This window comes from Oncorhynchus keta, chromosome 9 (genome assembly GCF_023373465.1).
Source record: "Oncorhynchus keta strain PuntledgeMale-10-30-2019 chromosome 9, Oket_V2, whole genome shotgun sequence".
NCBI lineage: Eukaryota > Metazoa > Chordata > Actinopteri > Salmoniformes > Salmonidae > Oncorhynchus > Oncorhynchus keta.
In genome coordinates, this window is record NC_068429.1 from 25,420,017 (window position 1) to 25,446,084 (window position 26,068).

Here is a 26,068-nt window from a genome sequence, read left to right on the forward strand (position 1 = left end):
ATAAAGGGATACTAGAGAGACTAATAAATGGGTAAGATAGAGAGAGAGACACAAACGGGTAAGACTGACTTTATAAAGGGATACTGGAGAGAGACTACACAAACGGGTAAGACTGACTTTATAAAGGGATACTAGAGAGAGAGACTACACAAACGGGTAAGACTGACTTTATAAAGGGATACTAGAGAGAGAGACTACACAAACGGGTAAGACTGACTTTATAAAGGGATACTAGAGAGAGAGACTACACAAACGGGTAAGACTGACTTTATAAAGGGATACTAGAGAGAGAGACTACACAAACGGGTAAGACTGACTTTATAAAGGGATACTAGAGAGAGACTACACAAACGGGTAAGACTGACTTTATAAAGGGATACTAGAGAGAGTAAGACTACACTTTATAAAGGGATAAGAGAGAGACTACACAAATGGGTAAGACTGACTTTATAAAGGGATACTAGAGAGAGACTACACAAACGGGTAAGACTGACTTTATAAAGGGATACTAGAGAGAGACTACACAAACGGGTAAGACTGACTTTATAAAGGGATACTAGAGAGAGACTACACAAACGGGTAAGACTGACTTTATAAAGGGATACTAGAGAGAGAGACTAGAGAGACTACACAAACGGGTAAGACTGACTGACTTTATAAAGGGATACCAGAGAGAACACAAACGGGTAAGACTGACTTTATAAAGGGATACTAGAGAGAGAGACTACACAAACGGGTAAGACTGACTTTATAAAGGGATACTAGAGAGAGACAACACAAACGGGTAAGACTGACTGACTTCATAAAGGGATACTAGAGAGAGACGACACAAACGGGTAAGACTGACTATATAAAGGGATACTAGAGAGAGACAACACAAACGGGTAAGACTGACTTTATAAAGGGATACTAGAGAGAGACGACACAAACGGGTAAGACTGACTTTATAAAGGGATACTAGAGAGAGACTACACAAACGGGTAAGACTGACTTTATAAAGGGATACTAGAGAGAGACCACACAAACGGGTAAGACTGACTTTATAAAGGGATACTAGAGAGAGACTACACAAACGGGTAAGACTGACTTTATAAAGGGATACTAGAGAGAGACCACACAAACGGGTAAGACTGACTTTATAAAGGGATACTAGAGAGAGACTACACAAACGGCTAAGACTGACTTTATAAAGGGATACTAGAGAGAGACTACACAAACGGGTAAGACTGACTGACTTTATAAAGGGATACTGGAGAGAGACTACACAAACGGGTAAGACTGACTTTATAAAGGGATACTGGAGAGAGACTACACAAACGGGTAAGACTGGCTTTATAAAGGGATACTAGAGAGAGACTACACAAACTGGAGAGAGGGTAAGACTGACTTTATAAAGGGATACTAGAGAGAGACTACACAAACGGGTAAGAGACTGACTTTATAAAGGGATACTAGAGAGAGACTACACAAACGGGTAAGACTGACTTTATAAAGGGATACTAGAGAGAGACTACACAAACGGGTAAGACTGACTTTATAAAGGGATACTAGAGAGAGACTACACAAACGGGTAAGACTGACTTTATAAAGGGATACTAGAGAGAGACACAAACAAGACTGACTTTATAAAGGGATACTAGACTACACAAACGGGTAAGACTGACTTTATAAAGGGATACTAGAGAGAGACTACACAAACGGGTAAGACTGACTTTATAAAGGGATACTAGAGAGAGACTACACAAACGGGTAAGACTGACTTTATAAAGGGATACTAGAGAGAGACTACACAAACGGGTAAGACTGACTTTATAAAGGGATACTAGAGAGAGACTACACAAACGGGTAAGACTGACTGACTTTATAAAGGGATACTAGAGAGAGACTACACAAACGGGTAAGACTGACTTTATAAAGGGATACTAGAGAGAGACGGGTAAGACACAAACGAGGTAAGACTGACTTTATAAAGGGATACTGGAGAGAGACTACACAAACGGGTAAGACTGACTTTATAAAGGGATACTGGAGAGAGACTACACAAACGGGTAAGACTGACTTTATAAAGGGATACTAGAGAGAGACTACACAAACGGGTAAGACTGACTGACTTTATAAAGGGATACTAGAGAGAGACTACACAAACGGGTAAGACTGACTTTATAAAGGGATACTAGAGAGACGACACAAACAGGTAAGACTGACTAACTTTATAAAGGGAAACTAGAGACTACACAAACGGGTAAGACTTACTTTATAAAGGGATACTAGAGAGAGACTACACAAACGGGTAAGACTGACTTTATAAAGGGATACTGGAGAGAGACTACACAAACGGGTAAGACTGACTTTATAAAGGGATACTGGAGAGAGACTACACAAACGGGTAAGACTGACTTTATAAAGGGATACTAGAGAGAGACTACACAAACGGGTAAGACTGACTTTATAAAGGGATACTAGAGAGAGACTACACAAACGGGTAAGACTGACTTTATAAAGGGATACTAGAGAGAGACTACACAAACGGGTAAGACTGACTTTATAAAGGGATACTGGAGAGAGACTACACAAACGGGTAAGACTGACTTTATAAAGGGATACTAGAGAGAGACTACACAAACGGGTAAGACTGACTTTATAAAGGGATACTGGAGAGAGACTACACAAACAGGTAAGACTGACTTTATAAAGGGATACTAGAGAGAGACTACACAAACGGGTAAGACTGACTTTATAAAGGGATACTAGAGAGAGACTACACAAACGGGTAAGACTGACTTTATAAAGGGATACTAGAAAGAGACTACACAAATGGGTAAGACTGACTGACTTTATAAAGGGATACTAGAGAGAGACAACACAAACGGGTAAGACTGACTTTATAAAGGGATACTAGAGAGAGACTACACAAACGGGTAAGACTGACTTTATAAAGGGATACTAGAGAGAGACTACACAAACGGGTAAGACTGACTGACTTTATAAAGGGATACTAGAGAGAGACAACACAAACGGGTAAGACTGACTGACTTTATAAAGGGATACTAGAGAGAGACGACACAAACGGGTAAGACTGACTTTATAAAGGGATACTAGAGAGAGACCACACAAACGGGTAAGACTGACTGACTTTATAAAGGGATACTAGAGAGAGACGACACAAACGGGTAAGACTGACTTTATAAAGGGATACTAGAGAGAGACTACACAAACGGGTAAGACTGACTGACTTTATAAAGGGATACAAACGGGTAAGACTGACTTTATAAAGGGGAGAGAGACTACACAAACGGGTAAGACTGACTTTATAAAGGGATACTGGAGAGAGAGACACAAACGGGTAAGACTGACTTTATAAAGGGATACTAGAGAGAGACTACACAAACGGGTAAGACTGACTTTATAAAGGGATACTGAGAGAGACTACACAAACGGGTAAGACTGACTTTATAAAGGGATACTGGAGAGAGACTACACAAACGGGTAAGACTGACTTTATAAAGGGATACTAGAGAGAGACTACACAAACGGGTAAGACTGACTGACTTTATAAAGGGATACTAGAGAGAGACTACACAAACTGGGTAAGACTGACTGACTTTATAAAGGGATACTGGAGAGAGACTACACAAACGGGTAAGACTGACTTTATAAAGGGATACTAGAGAGAGACTACACAAACGGGTAAGACTGACTTTATAAAGGGATACTAGAGAGAGACTACACAAACGGGTAAGACTGACTTTATAAAGGGATACTGGAGAGAGACTACACAAACGGGTAAGACTGACTTTATAAAGGGATACTAGAGAGAGACTACACAAACGGGTAAAGACTGACTTTATAAAGGGATACTAGAGAGACTACACAAACAGGTAAGACTGACTTTATAAAGGGATACTAGAGAGAGACTACACAAACGACTAAGACTGACTTTATAAAGGGATACTAGAGAGAGACTACACAAACGGGTAAGACTGACTTTATAAAGGGATAGAGACTGACACTTTATAAAGGGATAAACGGGTAAGACTGACTGACTTTATAAAGGGATACTAGAGAGAGACTACACAAACGGGTAAGACTGACTTTATAAAGGGATACTGGAGAGAGACTACACAAACGGGTAAGACTGACTTTATAAAGGGATACTGGAGAGAGACTACACAAACGGGTAAGACTGACTTTATAAAGGGATACTAGAGAGAGACTACACAAACGGGTAAGACTGACTTTATAAAGGGATACTAGAGAGAGACTACACAAAGTAAGACTGACTTTATAAAGGGATACGGAGTAAGACTGTAAGACTGACTTTATAAAGGGATACTAGAGAGAGACTACACAAACGGGTAAGACTGACTGACTTTATAAAGGGATACTAGAGAGAGACTACACAAACGGGTAAGACTGACTTTATAAAGGGATACTAGAGAGAGACTACACAAACGGGTAAGACTGACTTTATAAAGGGATACTAGAGACTACACAAACGGGTAAGACTGACTTTATAAAGGGATACTAGAGAGAGACTACACAAACTGGGTAAGACTAAGACTGACTTTATAAAGGGATACTAGAGAGAGACTACACAAACGGGTAAGACTGACTTTATAAAGGGATACTAGAGAGAGACTACACAAACGGGTAAGACTGACTTTATAAAGGGATACTAGAGAGAGACTACACAAACGGGTAAGACTGACTTTATAAAGGGATACTAGAGAGAGACTACACAAACGGGTAAGACTGACTTTATAAAGGGATACTAGAGAGAGACTACACAAACGGGTAAGACTGACTTTATAAAGGGATACTAGAGAGAGACTACACAAACGGGTAAGACTGACTTTATAAAGGGATACTAGAGAGAGACTACACAAACGGCTAAGACTGACTTTATAAAGGGATACTAGAGAGAGACTACACAAACGGGTAAGACTGACTTTATAAAGGGATACTAGAGAGAGACTACACAAACGGGTAAGACTGACTTTATAAAGGGATACTGGAGAGAGACTACACAAACGGGTAAGACTGACTTTATAAAGGGATACTAGAGAGAGACTACACAAACGGGTAAGACTGACTTTATAAAGGGATACTGGAGAGAGACTACACAAACGGGTAAGGGGATAAGACTGGTAAGACTGACTTTATAAAGGGATACTGGAGAGAGACTACAAACGGGTAAGACTGACTTTATAAAGGGATACTGAGAGAGACTACACAAACGGGTAAGACTGACTATAAAGGGATACTAGAGAGAGACTACACAAACGGGTAAGACTGACTTTATAAAGGGATACTAGAGAGAGACTACACAAACGGGTAAGACTGACTTTATAAAGGGATACTAGAGAGAGACTACACAAACGGGTAAGACTGACTGACTTTATAAAGGGATACTAGAGAGAGACTACACAAACGGGTAAGACTGACTGACTTTATAAAGGGATACTAGAGAGAGACGACACAAACGGGTAAGACTGACTTTATAAAGGGATACTAGAGAGAGACTACACAAACGGGTAAGACTGACTTTATAAAGGGATACTAGAGAGAGACGACACAAACGGGTAAGACTGACTTTATAAAGGGATACTAGAGAGAGACTACACAAACGGGTAAGACTGACTTTATAAAGGGATACTAGAGAGAGACTACACAAACGGGTAAGACTGACTGACTTTATAAAGGGATACTAGAGAGAGACTACACAAACGGGTAAGACTGACTTTATAAAGGGATACTAGAGAGAGACTACACAAACGGGTAAGACTGACTTTATAAAGGGATACTAGAGAGAGACTACACAAACGGGTAAGACTGACTTTATAAAGGGATACTAGAGAGAGACTACACAAACGGGTAAGACTGACTTTATAAAGGGATACTAGAGAGAGACTACACAAACGGGTAAGACTGACTTTATAAAGGGATACTAGAGAGAGACTACACAAACGGGTAAGACTGACTGACTTTATAAAGGGATACTAGAGAGAGACTACACAAACGGGTAAAGACTGACTTTATAAAGGGATACTAGAGAGAGACTACACAAACGGGTAAGACTGACTTTATAAAGGGATACTAGAGAGAGACTACACAAACGGGTAAGACTGACTTTATAAAGGGATACTAGAGAGAGACTACACAAAGACTTTAAGACTGACTTTATAAAGGGATACTAGAGAGAGACTACACAAACGGGTAAGACTGACTTTATAAAGGGATACTGGAGAGAGACGACACAAACGGGTAAGACTGACTGACTTTATAAAGGGATACTAGAGAGAGACTACACAAACGGGTAAGACTGACTTTATAAAGGGATACTAGAGAGAGACTACACAAACGGGTAAGACTGACTTTATAAAGGGATACTGGAGAGAGACTACACAAACGGGTAAGACTGACTTTATAAAGGGATACTGGAGAGAGACTACACAAACGGGTAAGACTGACTTTATAAAGGGATACTAGAGAGAGACTACACAAACGGGTAAGACTGACTTTATAAAGGGATACTGACGGGTAAGACTGACTTTATAAAGGGATACTAGAGAGAGACTACACAAACGGGTAAGACTGACTTTATAAAGGGATACTGGAGAGAGACTACACAAACGGGTAAGACTGACTTTATAAAGGGATACTGGAGAGAGACTACACAAATGGGTAAGACTGACTTTATAAAGGGATACTAGAGAGAGACTACACAAACGGGTAAGACTGACTTTATAAAGGGATACTAGAGAGAGACTACACAAACGGGTAAGACTGACTTTATAAAGGGATACTGGAGAGAGACTACACAAACAGGTAAGACTGGCTTTATAAAGGGATACCAGAGAGAGACCACACAAATGGGTAAGACTGATGGACTTTACAAAGGGAAACTAGAGAGAGACTACACAAACGGCTAAGACTGACATTATAAAGGGATACTAGAGAGAGACTACACAAACGGCTAAGACTGACTTTATAAAGGGATACTAGAGAGAGACTACACAAACGGGTAAGACTGACTTCATAAAGGGATACTAGAGAGAGACTACACAAACGGGTAAGACTGACTGACTTTATAAAGGGATACTAGAGAGAGACGACACAAACGGGTAAGACTGACTTTATAAAGGGATACTGGAGAGAGACTACACAAAACGGGTAAGACTGACTTTATAAAGGGATACTGGAGAGAGACTACACAAACGGGTAAGACTGACTTTATAAAGGGATACTAGAGAGAGACTACACAAACGGGTAAGACTGACTTTATAAAGGGATACTAGAGAGAGACTACACAAACGGGTAAGACTGACTTTATAAAGGGATACTAGAGAGAGACTACACAAACGGGTAAGACTGACTGACTTTATAAAGGGATACTAGAGAGAGACTACACAAACGGGTAAGACTGACTTTATAAAGGGATACTAGAGAGAGACTACACAAACGGGTAAGACTGACTTTATAAAGGGATACTGGAGAGAGACGGGTAAGACTGACTTTATAAAGGGATACTAGAGAGAGACTACACAAACGGGTAAGACTGACTGACTTTATAAAGGGATACTAGAGAGAGACTACACAAACGGGTAAGACTGACTTTATAAAGGGATACTGGAGAGAGACTACACAAACGGGTAAGACTGACTTTATAAAGGGATACTGAGAGAGACTACACAAACGGGTAAGACTGAGACTTTATAAAGGGATACTAGAGAGAGACTACACAAACGGGTAAGACTGACTTTATAAAGGGATACTAGAGAGAGACTACACAAACGGGTAAGACTGACTTTATAAAGGGATACTGGAGAGAGACTACACAAACGGGTAAGACTGACTTTATAAAGGGATACTGGAGAGAGACTACACAAACGGGTAAGACTGACTTTATAAAGGGATACTGGAGAGAGACTACACAAACGGGTAAGACTGACTTTATAAAGGGATACTAGAGAGAGACTACACAAACGGGTAAGACTGACTTTATAAAGGGATACTAGAGAGAGGGGGTAAGACTGACTTTATAAAGGGATACTGGAGAGAGACTACACAAACGGGTAAGACTGACTTTATAAAGGGATACTGGAGAGAGACTACACAAACGGGTAAGACTGACTTTATAAAGGGATACTAGAGAGAGACTACACAAACGGGTAAGACTGACTTTATAAAGGGATACTAGAGAGAGACTACACAAACGGGTAAGACTGACTTTATAAAGGGATACTAGAGAGAGATACACAAACGGGTAAGAGACTTTATAAAGGGATACTAGAGAGAGACTACACAAACGGGTAAGACTGACTTTATAAAGGGATACTAGAGAGAGACTACACAAACGGGTAAGACTGACTTTATAAAGGGATACTAGAGAGAGACTACACAAACGGGTAAGAGACTGACTTTATAAAGGGATACTAGAGAGAGACTACACAAACGGGTAAGACTGACTGACTTTATAAAGGGATACTAGAGAGAGACTACACAAACGGGTAAGACTGACTTTATAAAGGGATACTAGAGAGAGACTACACAAACGGGTAAGACTGACTTTATAAAGGGATACTGGAGAGAGACTACACAAACGGGTAAGACTGACTTTATAAAGGGATACTAGAGAGAGACTACACAAACGGGTAAGGACTGACTTTATAAAGGGATACTAGAGAGACTACACAAACGGGTAAGACTGACTTTATAAAGGGATACTAGAGAGAGACTACACAAACGGGTAAGACTGACTTTATAAAGGGATACTGGAGAGAGACTACACAAACGGGTAAGACTGACTTTATAAAGGGATACTAGAGAGAGACCACACAAACGGGTAAGACTGACTTTATAAAGGGATACTAGAGAGAGACTACACAAACGGCTAAGACTGACTTTATAAAGGGATACTAGAGAGAGACTACACAAACGGGTAAGACTGACTTTATAAAGGGATACTAGAGAGAGACTACACAAACGGGTAAAGACTGACTTTATAAAGGGATACTGGAGAGAGACTACACAAACGGGTAAAGACTGACTTTATAAAGGGATACTGGAGAGAGACTACACAAACGGGTAAGACTGACTTTATAAAGGGATACTAGAGAGAGACTACACAAACGGGTAAGACTGACTTTATAAAGGGATACTAGAGAGAGACTACACAAACGGGTAAGACTGACTTTATAAAGGGATACTGGAGAGAGACTACACAAACGGGTAAGACTGACTTTATAAAGGGATACTAGAGAGAGACTACACAAATGGGTAAGACTGACTGACTTTATAAAGGGATACTAGAGAGAGACCACACAAACGGGTAAGACTGACTTTATAAAGGGATACTAGAGAGAGACTACACAAACGGCTAAGACTGACTTTATAAAGGGATACTAGAAAGAGACTACACAAACGGGTAAGACTGACTGACTTTATAAAGGGATACTAGAGAGAGACAACACAAACGGGTAAGACTGACTGACTTTATAAAGGGATACTAGAGAGAGACGACACAAACGGGTAAGACTGACTTTATAAAGGGATACTGGAGAGAGACTACACAAACGGGTAAGACTGACTTTATAAAGGGATACTGAGAGAGAGACTACACAAACGGGTAAGACTGACTTTATAAAGGGATACTGGAGAGAGACTACACAAACGGGTAAGACTGACTTTATAAAGGGATACTAGAGAGAGACTACACAAACGGGTAAGACTGACTTTATAAAGGGATACTAGAGAGAGACTACACAAACGGGTAAGACTGACTTTATAAAGGGATACTAGAGAGAGACAACACAAACGGGTAAGACTGACTGACTTTATAAAGGGATACTAGAGAGAGACTACACAAACGGGTAAGACTGACTTTATAAAGGGATACTAGAGAGAGACTACACAAACGGGTAAGACTGACTTTATAAAGGGATACTAGAGAGAGACTACACAAACGGGTAAGACTGACTTTATAAAGGGATACTAGAGAGAGACTACACAAACGGGTAAGACTGACTTTATAAAGGGATACTAGAGAGAGACTACACAAACGGGTAAGACTGACTTTATAAAGGGATACTGGAGAGAGACTACACAAACGGGTAAGACTGACTTTATAAAGGGATACTAGAGAGAGACTACACAAACGGGTAAGACTGACTTTATAAAGGGATACTAGAGAGAGACTACACAAACGGGTAAGACTGACTTTATAAAGGGATACTAGAGAGAGACTACACAAACGGGTAAGACTGACTTTATAAAGGGATACTAGAGAGAGACTACACAAACGGGTAAGACTGACTGACTTTATAAAGGGATACTAGAGAGAGACAACACAAACGGGTAAGACTGACTGACTTTATAAAGGGATACTAGAGAGAGACGACACAAACGGGTAAGACTGACTTTATAAAGGGATACTGGAGAGAGACTTACAAACGGGTAAGACTGACTTTATAAAGGGATACTGGAGAGAGACTACACAAACGGGTAAGACTGACTTTATAAAGGGATACTGGAGAGAGACTACACAAACGGGTAAGACTGACTTTATAAAGGGATACTGGAGAGAGACTACACAAACGGGTAAGACTGACTTTATAAAGGGATACTGGAGAGAGACTACACAAACGGGTAAGACTGACTTTATAAAGGGATACTGGAGAGAGACTACACAAACGGGTAAGACTGACTTTATAAAGGGATACTGGAGAGAGACTACACAAACGGGTAAGACTGACTTTATAAAGGGATACTGGAGAGAGACTACACACAAACTTTATAAAGGGATACTAGAGACAAACGGGTAAGACTGACTTTATAAAGGGATACTAGAGAGAGACTACACAAATGGGTAAGACTGACTGACTTTATAAAGGGATACTGGAGAGAGACTACACAAACGGGTGAGACTGACTGACTTTATAAAGGGATACTGGAGAGAGACTACACAAACGGGTAAGACTGACTTTATAAAGGGATACTGGAGAGAGACTACACAAACGGGTAAGACTGACTTTATAAAGGGATACTAGAGAGAGACTACACAAACGGGTAAGACTGACTTTATAAAGGGATACCAGAGAGAGACCACACAAATGGGTAAGACTGACTGACTTTACAAAGGGAAACTAGAGAGACTACACAAACGGGTAAGACTGACTTTATAAAGGGATACTGGAGAGAGACTACACAAACGGGTAAGACTGACTTTATAAAGGGATACTAGAGAGAGACTACACAAACGGGTAAGACTGACTTTATAAAGGGATACTGGAGAGAGACTACACAAACGGGTAAGACTGACTTTATAAAGGGATACTAGAGAGAGACTACACAAACGGGTAAGACTGACTGACTTTATAAAGGGATACTAGAGAGAGACTACACAAACGGGTAAGACTGACTTTATAAAGGGATACTGGAGAGAGACTACACAAACGGGTAAGACTGACTTTATAAAGGGATACTAGAGAGAGACTACACAAACGGGTAAGACTGACTTTATAAAGGGATACTAGAGAGAGACTACACAAATGGGTAAGACTGACTTTATAAAGGGATACTAGAGAGAGACTACACAAACGGGTAAGACTGACTTTATAAAGGGATACTAGAGAGAGACTACACAAACGGGTAAGACTGACTTTATAAAGGGATACTGGAGAGAGACTACACAAACGGGTAAGACTGACTTTATAAAGGGATACTAGAGAGAGACTACACAAACGGGTAAGACTGACTTTATAAAGGGATACTAGAGAGAGACTACACAAACGGGTAAGACTGACTTTATAAAGGGATACTAGAGAGAGACTACACAAACGGGTAAGACTGACTTTATAAAGGGATACTAGAGAGAGACTACACAAACGGGTAAGACTGACTGACTTTATAAAGGGATACTAGAGAGAGACAACACAAACGGGTAAGACTGACTTACTTTATAAAGGGATACTAGAGAGAGACGACACAAACGGGTAAGACTGACTTTATAAAGGGATACTAGAGAGAGACCACACAAACGGGTAAGACTGACTGACTTTATAAAGGGATACTAGAGAGAGACTACACAAACGGGTAAGACTGACTTTATAAAGGGATACTGGAGAGAGACTACACAAACGGGTAAGACTGACTTTATAAAGGGATACTGGAGAGAGACTACACAAACGGGTAAGACTGACTTTATAAAGGGATACTGGAGAGAGACTACACAAACGGGTAAGACTGACTTTATAAAGGGATACTAGAGAGAGACTACACAAACGGGTAAGACTGACTTTATAAAGGGATACTAGAGAGAGACTACACAAACGGGTAAGACTTACTTTATAAAGGGATACTAGAGAGAGACTACACAAACGGGTAAGACTGACTTTATAAAGGGATACTGGAGAGAGACTACACAAATGGGTAAGACTGACTTTATAAAGGGATACTAGAGAGAGACTACACAAACGGGTAAGACTGACTTTATAAAGGGATACTAGAGAGAGACTACACAAACGGGTAAGACTGACTTTATAAAGGGATACTAGAGAGAGACTACACAAACGGGTAAGACTGACTTTATAAAGGGATACTAGAGAGAGACTACACAAACGGGTAAGACTGACTTTATAAAGGGATACTGGAGAGAGACTACACAAACGGGTAAGACTGACTTTATAAAGGGATAGTGGAGAGAGACTACACAAACGGGTAAGACTGACTTTATAAAGGGATACTAGAGAGAGACCACACAAACGGGTAAGACTGACTTTATAAAGGGATACTAGAGAGAGACTACACAAACGGCTAAGACTGACTTTATAAAGGGATACTAGAGAGAGACTACACAAATGGGTAAGACTGACTGACTTTATAAAGGGATACTAGAGAGAGACAACACAAACGGGTAAGACTGACTGACTTTATAAAGGGATACTAGAGAGAGACGACACAAACGGGTAAGACTGACTTTATAAAGGGATACTGGAGAGAGACTACACAAACGGGTAAGACTGACTTTATAAAGGGATACTGGAGAGAGACTACACAAACGGGTAAGACTGACTTTATAAAGGGATACTGGAGAGAGACTACACAAACGGGTAAGACTGACTTTATAAAGGGATACTGGAGAGAGACTACACAAACGGGTAAGACTGACTTTATAAAGGGATACTAGAGAGAGACTACACAAACGGGTAAGACTGACTTTATAAAGGGATACTACACAAACGGGTAAGACTGACTTTATAAAGGGATACTAGAGAGAGACCACACAAACGGGTAAGACTGACTTTATAAAGGGATACTTTATAAAGGGATACTGGAGAGAGACTACACAAACGGGTAAGACTGACTTTATAAAGGGATACTGGAGAGAGGCTACACAAACGGGTAAAACTGACTTTATAAAGGGATACTGGAGAGAGACTACACAAACGGGTAAGACTGACTTCATAAAGGGATACTGGAGAGAGACTACACAAACGGGTAAGACTGGCTTTATAAAGGGATACTAGAGAGAGACTACACAAATGGGTAAGACTGACTGACTTTATAAAGGGATACTGGAGAGAGACTACACAAACGGGTAAGACTGACTGACTTTATAAAGGGATACTGGAGAGAGACTACACAAACGGGTAAGACTGACTTTATAAAGGGATACTGGAGAGAGACTACACAAACGGGTAAGACTGACTTTATAAAGGGATACTAGATAGAGAGACTACACAAACGGGTAAGACTGACTTTATAAAGGGATACTGGAGAGAGACTACACAAACAGGTAAGACTGGCTTTATAAAGGGATACCAGAGAGAGACCACACAAATGGGTAAGACTGACTGACTTTATAAAGGGATACTAGAGAGAGACTACACAAACGGGTAAGACTGACTTTATAAAGGGATACTAGAGAGAGACTACACAAACGGGTAAGACTGACTTTATAAAGGGATACTAGAGAGAGACTACACAAACGGGTAAGACTGACTTTATAAAGGGATACTAGAGAGAGACAAACACACTGACTTTATAAAGGGATACTGGAGAGAGACTACACAAACGGGTAAGACTGACTTTATAAAGGGATACTGGAGAGAGACTACACAAACGGGTAAGACTGACTTTATAAAGGGATACTAGAGAGAGACTACACAAACGGGTAAGACTGACTTTATAAAGGGATACAGAGACTACACAAACGGGTAAGACTGACTTTATAAAGGGATACTAGAGAGAGACTACACAAACGGGTAAGACTGACTTTATAAAGGGATACTAGAGAGAGACTACACAAACGGGTAAGACTGACTTTATAAAGGGATACTAGAGAGAGACTACACAAACGGGTAAGACTGACTTTATAAAGGGATACTAGAGAGAGAGACTACACAAACGGGTAAGACTGACTTTATAAAGGGATACTAGAGAGAGAGACTACACAAACGGGTAAGACTGACTTTATAAAGGGATACTAGAGAGAGAGACTACACAAACGGGTAAGACTGACTTTATAAAGGGATACTGGAGAGAGACTACACAAACGGGTAAGACTGACTTTATAAAGGGATACTGGAGAGAGACTACACAAACGGGTAAGACTGACTTTATAAAGGGATACTAGAGAGAGACTACACAAACGGGTAAGACTGACTTTATAAAGGGATACTAGAGAGAGACTACACAAACGGGTAAGACTGACTGACTTTATAAAGGGATACTAGAGAGAGACAACACAAACGGGTAAGACTGACTTACTTTATAAAGGGATACTAGAGAGAGACCACACAAACGGGTAAGACTGACTTTATAAAGGGATACTAGAGAGAGACCACACAAACGGGTAAGACTGACTTTATAAAGGGATACTAGAGAGAGACTACACAAACGGGTAAGACTGACTTTATAAACGGGGGATAACTTTATAAAGGGAGAGAGACTACACAAACGGGTAAGACTGACTTTATAAAGGGATACTGGAGAGAGACTACACAAACGGGTAAGACTGACTTTATAAAGGGATACTAGAGAGAGACTACACAAACGGGTAAGACTGACTGACTTTATAAAGGGATACTAGAGAGAGACTACACAAACGGGTAAGACTGACTTTATAAAGGGATACTGGAGAGAGACTACACAAACGGGTAAGACTGACTTTATAAAGGGATACTGGAGAGAGACTACACAAACGGGTAAGACTGACTTTATAAAGGGATACTGGAGAGAGACTACACAAACGGGTAAGACTGACTTTATAAAGGGATACTGGAGAGAGACTACACAAACGGGTAAGACTGACTTTATAAAGGGATACTAGAGAGAGACTACACAAACGGGTAAGACTGACTTTATAAAGGGATACTGGAGAGAGACTACACAAACGGGTAAGAGACTGACTTTATAAAGGGATACTGGAGAGAGACTACACAAACGGGTAAGACTGACTTTATAAAGGGATACTGGAGAGAGACTACACAAACGGGTAAGACTGACTTTATAAAGGGATACTGAGAGAGACTACACAAACGGGTAAGACTTTATAAAGGGATACTAGAAGAGACTACACAAACGGGTAAGACTGACTTTATAAAGGGATACTGGAGAGAGACTACACAAACGGGTAAGACTGACTTTATAAAGGGATACTGGAGAGAGACTACACAAACGGGTAAGACTGACTTTATAAAGGGATACTGGAGAGAGACTACACAAACGGGTAAGACTGACTTTATAAAGGGATACTGGAGAGAGACTACACAAACGGGTAAGACTGACTTTATAAAGGGATACTGGAGAGAGACTACACAAACGGGTAAGACTGACTTTATAAAGGGATACTGGAGAGAGACTACACAAACGGGTAAGACTGACTTTATAAAGGGATACTGGAGAGAGACTACACAAACGGGTAAGACTGACTTTATAAAGGGATACTGACTACACAAACGGGTAAGACTTTATAAAGGGATACTAGAGAGAGACTACACAAACGGGTAAGACTGACTTTATAAAGGGATACTAGAGAGAGACGACACAAACGGGTAAGACTGACTTTATAAAGGGATACTAGAGAGAGACTACACAAACGGGTAAGACTGACTGACTTTATAAAGGGATACTAGAGAGAGACTACACAAACGGGTAAGACTGACTGACTTTATAAAGGGATACTAGAGAGAGACTACACAAACGGGTAAGACTGACTTTATAAAGGGATACTGGAGAGAGACTACACAAACGGGTAAGACTGACTTTATAAAGGGATACTGGAGAGAGACTACACAAACGGGTAAGACTGACTTTATAAAGGGATACTGGAGAGAGACTACACAAACGGGTAAGATGACTTTAAAGGGATACTGGAGAGAGACTACACAAACGGGTAAGACTGACTTTATAAAGGGATACTAGAGAGAGACTACACAAACGGGTAAGACTGACTTTATAAAGGGATACTGGAGAGAGACTACACAAACGGGTAAGACTGACTGACTTAAGACTGACTTTATAAAGGGATACTGGAGAGAGACTACACAAACGGGTAAGACTGACTTCATAAAGGGATACTGGAGAGAGACTACACAAACAGGTAAGACTGGCTTTATAAAGGGATACTAGAGAGAGACTACACAAATGGGTAAGACTGACTGACTTTATAAAGGGATACTGGAGAGAGACCACACAAATGGGTAAGACTGACTGACTTTACAAAGGGAAACTAGAGAGACTACACAAACGGGTAAGACTGACTTTATAAAGGGATACTGGAGAGAGACTACACAAATGGGTAAGACTGACTTTATAAAGGGATACTGGAGAGAGACTACACAAACGGGTAAGACTGACTTTATAAAGGGATACTGGAGAGAGACTACACAAACGGGTAAGACTGACTTTATAAAGGGATACTGGAGAGAGACTACACAAACGGGTAAGACTGACTTTATAAAGGGATACTGGAAGAGACTACACAAACGGGTAAGACTGACTTTATAAAGGGATACTAGAGAGAGACTACACAAACGGGTAAGACTGACTTTATAAAGGGATACTGGAGAGAGACTACACAAACGGGTAAGACTGACTTTATAAAGGGATACTAGAGAGAGACTACACAAATGGGTAAGACTGACTTTATAAAGGGATACTGGAGAGAGACTACACAAACGGGTAAGACTGACTTTATAAAGGGATACTGGAGAGAGACTATAAGACTGACTTTATAAAGGGATACTAGAGAGAGACTACACAAACGGGTAAGACTGGCTTTATAAAGGGATACCAGAGAGAGACCACACAAATGGGTAAGACTGACTGACTTTAAGACTAAGACTGACTTTATAAAGGGATACTGGAGAGAGACTACACAAACGGGTAAGACTGACTTTATAAAGGGATACTGGAGAGAGACTACACAAACGGGTAAGACTGACTTTATAAAGGGATACTGGAGAGAGACTACACAAACGGGTAAGACTGACTTTATAAAGGGATACTAGAGAGAGACTACACAAACGGGTAAGACTGACTTTATAAAGGGATACTAGAGAGAGACTACACAAACGGGTAAGACTGACTAACTTTATAAAGGGATACTAGAGAGAGACCACACAAACGGGTAAGACTGACTTTATAAAGGGATACTAGAGAGAGACTACACAAACGGCTAAGACTGACTTTATAAAGGGATACTAGAGAGAGACTACACAAACGGGTAAGACTGACTGACTTTATAAAGGGATACTAGAGAGAGACAACACAAACGGGTAAGACTGACTGACTTTATAAAGGGATACTAGAGAGAGACGACACAAACGGGTAAGACTGACTTTATAAAGGGATACTGGAGAGAGACTACACAAACGGGTAAGACTGACTTTATAAAGGGATACTGGAGAGAGACTACACAAACGGGTAAGACTGACTTTATAAAGGGATACTGGAGAGAGACTACACAAACGGGTAAGACTGACTTTATAAAGGGATACTAGAGAGAGACTACACAAACGGGTAAGACTGACTTTATAAAGGGATACTAGAGAGAGACTACACAAACGGGTAAGACTGACTTTATAAAGGGATACTAGAGAGAGACTACACAAATGGGTAAGACTGACTGACTTTATAAAGGGATACTGGAGAGAGACTACACAAACGGGTAAGACTGACTTTATAAAGGGATACTGGAGAGAGACTACACAAACGGGTAAGACTGACTTTATAAAGGGATACTTACACAAACGGGGGACTGACTTTATAAAGGGATACTAGAGAGAGACTACACAAACGGGTAAGACTGACTTTATAAAGGGATACTGGAGAGAGACTACACAAACGGGTAAGACTGACTTTATAAAGGGATACTAGAGAGAGACTACACAAACGGCTAAGACTGACTTTATAAAGGGATACTAGAGAGAGACTACACAAACGGGTAAGACTGACTGACTTTATAAAGGGATACTAGAGAGAGACAACACAAACGGGTAAGACTGACTTTATAAAGGGATACTAGAGAGAGACTACACAAACGGGTAAGACTGACTTTATAAAGGGATACTAGAGAGAGACTACACAAACGGGTAAGACTGACTGACTTTATAAAGGGATACTAGAGAGAGACTACACAAACGGGTAAGACTGACTGACTTTATAAAGGGATACTAGAGAGAGACTACACAAACGGGTAAGACTGACTTTATAAAGGGATACTGGAGAGAGACTACACAAACGGGTAAGACTGACTTTATAAAGGGATACTGGAGAGAGACTACACAAACGGGTAAGACTGACTTTATAAAGGGATACTGGAGAGAGACTACACAAACGGGTAAGACTGACTTTATAAAGGGATACTAGAGAGAGACTACACAAACGGGTAAGACTGACTTTATAAAGGGATACTGGAGAGAGACTACACAAACGGGTAAGACTGACTTTATAAAGGGAAACTAGAGAGACTACACAAACGGGTAAGACTGACTTTATAAAGGGATACTAGAGAGAGACTACACAAACGGGTAAGACTGACTTTATAAAGGGATACTGGAGAGAGACTACACAAACGGGTAAGACTGACTTTATAAAGGGATACTGGAGAGAGACTACACAAACGGGTAAGACTGACTTTATAAAGGGATACTGGAGAGAGACTACACAAACGGGTAAGACTGACTTTATAAAGGGATACTGGAGAGAGACTACACAAACGGGTAAGACTGGCTTTATAAAGGGATACTAGAGAGAGACTACACAAATGGGTAAGACTGACTGACTTTATAAAGGGATACTGGAGAGAGACTACACAAACGGGTAAGACTGACTTTATAAAGGGATACTGGAGAGAGACTACACAAACGGGTAAGACTGACTTTATAAAGGGATACTGGAGAGAGACTACACAAACGGGTAAGACTGACTTTATAAAGGGATACTAGAGAGAGACTACACAAACGGGTAAGACTGACTTTATAAAGGGATACTGGAGAGAGACTACACAAACAGGTAAGACTGGCTTTATAAAGGGATACCAGAGAGAGACCACACAAATGGGTAAGACTGACTGACTTTACAAAGGGAAACTAGAGAGACTACACAAACGGGTAAGACTGACTTTATAAAGGGATACTAGAGAGAGACTACACAAACGGGTAAGACTGACTTTATAAAGGGATACTGGAGAGAGACTACACAAACGGGTAAGACTGGCTTTATAAAGGGATACTAGAGAGAGACCACACAAATGGGTAAGACTGACTGACTTTACAAAGGGAAACTAGAGAGACTACACAAACGGGTAAGACTGACTTTATAAAGGGATACTGGAGAGAGACTACACAAACGGGTAAGACTGACTTTATAAAGGGATACTGGAGAGAGACTACACAAACGGGTAAGACTGACTTTATAAAGGGATACTGGAGAGAGGCTACACAAACGGGTAAGACTGACTTTATAAAGGGATACTGGAGAGAGACCACACAAACGGGTAAGACTGACTTTATAAAGGGATACTAGAGAGAGACTACACAAACGGGTAAGACTGACTTTATAAAGGGATACTAGAGAGAGACTACACAAAACGGGTAAGACTGACTTTATAAAGGGATACTAGAGAGAGACTACACAAACGGGTAAGACTGACTTTATAAAGGGATACTGGAGAGAGACTACACAAACGGGTAAGACTGACTTTATAAAGGGATACTGGAGAGAGACTACACAAACGGGTAAGACTGAGACTGACTTTATAAAGGGATACTGGAGAGAGACTACACAAACGGGTAAGACTGACTTTATAAAGGGATACTAGAGAGAGACTACACAAACGGGTAAGACTGACTTTATAAAGGGATACTAGAGAGAGACTACACAAACGGGTAAGACTGACTGACTTTATAAAGGGATACTAGAGAGAGACTACACAAACGGGTAAGACTGACTTTATAAAGGGATACTAGAGAGAGACTACACAAACGGGTAAGACTGACTTTATAAAGGGATACTGGAGAGAGACTACACAAACGGGTAAGACTGACTTTATAAAGGGATACTGGAGAGAGACTACACAAACGGGTAAGACTGACTTTATAAAGGGATACTGGAGAGAGACGACACAAACGGGTAAGACTGACTAACTTTATAAAGGGAAACTAGAGACTACACAAACGGGTAAGACTGACTTTATAAAGGGATACTGGAGAGAGACTACACAAACGGGTAAGACTGACTTTAAAGGGATACTGGAGAGATAAACGGGTAAGACTACTTTATAAAGGGATACTGGAGAGAGACTACACAAATGGGTAAGACTGACTTTATAAAGGGATACTGGAGAGAGACTACACAAACGGGTAAGACTGACTTTATAAAGGGATACTGGAGAGAGGCTACACAAACGGGTAAAACTGACTTTATAAAGGGATACTGGAGAGAGACTACACAAACGGGTAAGACTGACTTCATAAAGGGATACTGGAGAGAGACTACACAAACGGGTAAGACTGGCTTTATAAAGGGATACTAGAGAGAGACTACACAAATGGGTAAGACTGACTGACTTTATAAAGGGATACTGGAGAGAGACTACACAAACGGGTAAAGACTGACTTTATAAAGGGATACTGAGAGAGACTACACAAACGGGTAAGACTGACTTTATAAAGGGATACTGGAGAGAGACTACACAAACGGGTAAGACTGACTTTATAAAGGGATACTGGAGAGAGACTACACAAACGGGTAAGACTGACTTTATAAAGGGATACTAGAGAGAGACTACACAAACGGGTAAACTGACTGACTTTATAAAGGGATACTGGAGAGAGACTACACAAACGGGTAAGACTGACTTTATAAAGGGATACTGGAGAGAGACTACACAAACGGGTAAGACTGACTTTATAAAGGGATACTAGAGAGAGACCACACAAACGGGTAAGACTGACTTTATAAAGGGATACTAGAGAGAGACTACACAAACGGGTAAGACTGACTTTATAAAGGGATACTAGAGAGAGACTACACAAACGGGTAAGACTGACTGACTTTATAAAGGGATACTGGAGAGAGACTACACAAACGGGTAAGACTGACTTTATAAAGGGATACTAGAGAGAGACTACACAAACGGGTAAGACTGACTTTATAAAGGGATACTGGAGAGAGACTACACAAACGGGTAAGACTGGCTTTATAAAGGGATACTAGAGAGAGACCACACAAATGGGTAAGACTGACTGACTTTACAAAGGGAAACTAGAGAGACTACACAAACGGGTAAGACTGACTTTATAAAGGGATACTGGAGAGAGACTACACAAACGGGTAAGACTGACTTTATAAAGGGATACTGGAGAGAGACTACACAAACGGGTAAGACTGACTTTATAAAGGGATACTGGAGAGAGACTACACAAACGGGTAAGGACTACTTTATAAAGGGATACTAGAGAGAGACTACACAAACGGGTAAGACTGACTTTATAAAGGGATACTAGAGAGAGACTACACAAACGGGTAAGACTGACTTTATAAAGGGATACTGGAGAGAGACTACACAAACGGGTAAGACTGACTTTATAAAGGGATACTAGAGAGAGACTACACAAACGGGTAAGACTGACTTTATAAAGGGATACTAGAGAGAGACTACACAAACGGGTAAGACTGACTGACTTTATAAAGGGATACTAGAGAGAGACTACACAAACGGGTAAGACTGACTTTATAAAGGGATACTAGAGAGAGACTACACAAACGGGTAAGACTGACTTTATAAAGGGATACTGGAGAGAGACTACACAAACGGGTAAGACTGACTTTATAAAGGGATACTAGAGAGAGACTACACAAACGGGTAAGACTGACTTTATAAAGGGATACTGGAGAGAGACTACACAAACGGGTAAGACTGACTTTATAAAGGGATACTAGAGAGAGACTACACAAACGGGTAAGACTGACTTTATAAAGGGATACTAGAGAGAGACTACACACACGGGTAAGACTGGCTTTATAAAGGGATACTAGAGAGAGACTACACAAATGGGTAAGACTGACTGACTTTATAAAGGGATACTGGAGAGAGACTACACAAACGGGTAAGACTGACTTTATAAAGGGATACTGGAGAGAGACTACACAAACGGGTAAGACTGACTTTATAAAGGGATACTAGAGAGAGACTACACAAACGGGTAAGACTGACTTTATAAAGGGATACTAGAGAGAGACTACACAAACGGGTAAGACTGACTTTATAAAGGGATACTGGAGAGAGACTACACAAACGGGTAAGACTGACTTTATAAAGGGATACTGGAGAGAGACTACACAAACGGGTAAGACTGACTTTATAAAGGGATACTGGAGAGAGACTACACAAACGGGTAAGACTGACTAACTTTATAAAGGGATACTAGAGAGAGACTACACAAACGGGTAAGACTGACTTTATAAAGGGATACTAGAGAGAGACTACACAAACGGGTAAGACTGACTTTATAAAGGGATACTAGAGAGAGACTACACAAACGGCTAAGACTGACTGACTTTATAAAGGGATACTAGAGAGAGACAACACAAACGGGTAAGAGACTGACTTTATAAAGGGATACTAGAGAGAGACTACACAAACGGGTAAGACTGACTTTATAAAGGGATACTAGAGAGACGACACAAACGGGTAAGACTGACTTTATAAAGGGATACTGGAGAGAGACTACACAAACGGGTAAGACTGACTTTATAAAGGGATACTGGAGAGAGACGACACAAACGGGTAAGACTGACTAACTTTATAAAGGGAAACTAGAGACTACACAAACGGGTAAGACTGACTTTATAAAGGGATACTGGAGAGAGACTACACAAACGGGTAAGAATGACTTTAAAGGGATACTGGAGAGAGACGACACAAACGGGTAAGACTGAGTAACTTTATAAAGGGATACTAGAGAGAGACCACACAAACGGGTAAGACTGACTTTATAAAGGGATACTGGAGAGAGACTACACAAACGGGTAAGACTGACTTTATAAAGGGATACTGGAGAGAGACTACACACGGGTAAGACTGACTTTATAAAGGGATACTGGAGAGAGACTACACAAACGGGTAAGACTTTATAAAGGGATACTGGAGAGAGACTACACAAACGGGTAAGACTGGCTTTATAAAGGGATACTAGAGAGAGACTACACAAATGGGTAAGACTGACTGACTTTATAAAGGGATACTGGAGAGAGACTACACAAACGGGTAAGACTGACTGACTTTATAAAGGGATACTGGAGAGAGACTACACAAACGGGTAAGACTGACTTTATAAAGGGATACTGGAGAGAGACTACACAAACGGGTAAGACTGACTTTATAAAGGGATACTAGAGAGAGACTACACAAACGGGTAAGACTGACTTTATAAAGGGATACTGGAGAGAGACTACACAAACAGGTAAGACTGGCTTTATAAAGGGATACTAGAGAGAGACCACACAAATGGGTAAGACTGACTGACTTTACAAAGGGAAACTAGAGAGACTACACAAACGGGTAAGACTGACTTTATAAAGGGATACTGGAGAGAGACTACACAAACGGGTAAGACTGACTTTATAAAGGGATACTGGAGAGAGACTACACAAACGGGTAAGACTGACTTTATAAAGGGATACTAGAGAGAGACTACACAAATGGGTAAGACTGACTGACTTTATAAAGGGATACTGGAGAGAGACTACACAAACGGGTAAGACTGACTTTATAAAGGGATACTGGAGAGAGACTACACAAACGGGTAAGACTGACTTTATAAAGGGATACTAGAGAGAGACTACACAAACGGGTAAGACTGACTTTATAAAGGGATACTGGAGAGACTACACAAACGGGTAAGACTGACTTTATAAAGGGATACTAGAGAGAGACTACACAAACGGGTAAGACTGACTTTATAAAGGGATACTAGAGAGAGATACACAAACTAAGACTGACTTTATAAAGGGATACTAGAGAGAGACGACACAAACGGGTAAGACTGACTTTATAAAGGGATACTAGAGAGAGACCACACAAACGGGTAAGACTGACTGACTTCATAAAGGGATACTAGAGAGAGACTACACAAACGGGTAAGACTGACTTTATAAAGGGATACTGGAGAGAGACTACACAAACGGGTAAGACTGACTTTATAAAGGGATAGTGGAGAGAGACTACACAAACGGGTAAGACTGACTTTATAAAGGGATACTAGAGAGAGACCACACAAACGGGTAAGACTGACTTTATAAAGGGATACTAGAGAGAGACTACACAAACGGGTAAGACTGACTTTATAAAGGGATACTAGAGAGAGACTACACAAATGGGTAAGACTGACTTTATAAAGGGATACTGGAGAGAGACTACACAAACGGGTAAGACTGACTGACTTTATAAAGGGATACTGGAGAGAGACTACACAAACGGGTAAGACTGACTTTATAAAGGGATACTGGAGAGAGACTACACAAACGGGTAAGACTGACTTTATAAAGGGATACTAGAGAGAGACTACACAAACGGGTAAGACTGACTTTATAAAGGGATACTGAGAGAGACTACACAAACGGGTAAGACTGACTTTATAAAGGGATACTGGAGAGAGACTACACAAACGGGTAAGACTGACTGACTTTATAAAGGGATACTGAGAGAGACTACACAAACGGGTAAGACTGACTTTATAAAGGGATACTGGAGAGAGACTACACAAATGGGTAAGACTGACTTTATAAAGGGATACTAGAGAGAGACTACACAAACGGGTAAGACTGACTTTATAAAGGGATACTAGAGAGAGACTACACAAACGGGTAAGACTGACTTTATAAAGGGATACTGGAGAGAGACTACACAAACGGGTAAGACTGACTGACTTTATAAAGGGATACTAGAGAGAGACTACACAAACGGGTAAGACTGACTGACTTTATAAAGGGATACTAGAGAGAGAGACTACACAAACGGGTAAGACTGACTTTATAAAGGGATACTGGAGAGAGACTACACAAACGGGTAAGACTGACTTTATAAAGGGATACTGGAGAGAGACTACACAAACGGGTAAGACTGACTTTATAAAGGGATACTGGAGAGAGACTACACAAACGGGTAAGACTGACTTTATAAAGGGATACTGGAGAGAGACTACACAAACGGGTAAGACTGACTTTATAAAGGGATACTGGAGAGAGACTACACAAACGGGTAAGACTGACTTTATAAAGGGATACTGGAGAGAGACTACACAAACGGGTAAGACTGACTTTATAAAGGGATACTAGAGAGAGACTACACAAACGGGTAAGACTGACTTTATAAAGGGATACTGGAGAGAGACTACACAAACGGGTAAGACTGACTTTATAAAGGGATACTGGAGAGAGACTACACAAACGGGTAAGACTGACTTTATAAAGGGATACTAGAGAGAGACTACACAAACGGGTAAGACTGACTTTATAAAGGGATACTGGAGAGAGACTACACAAACGGGTAAGACTGGCT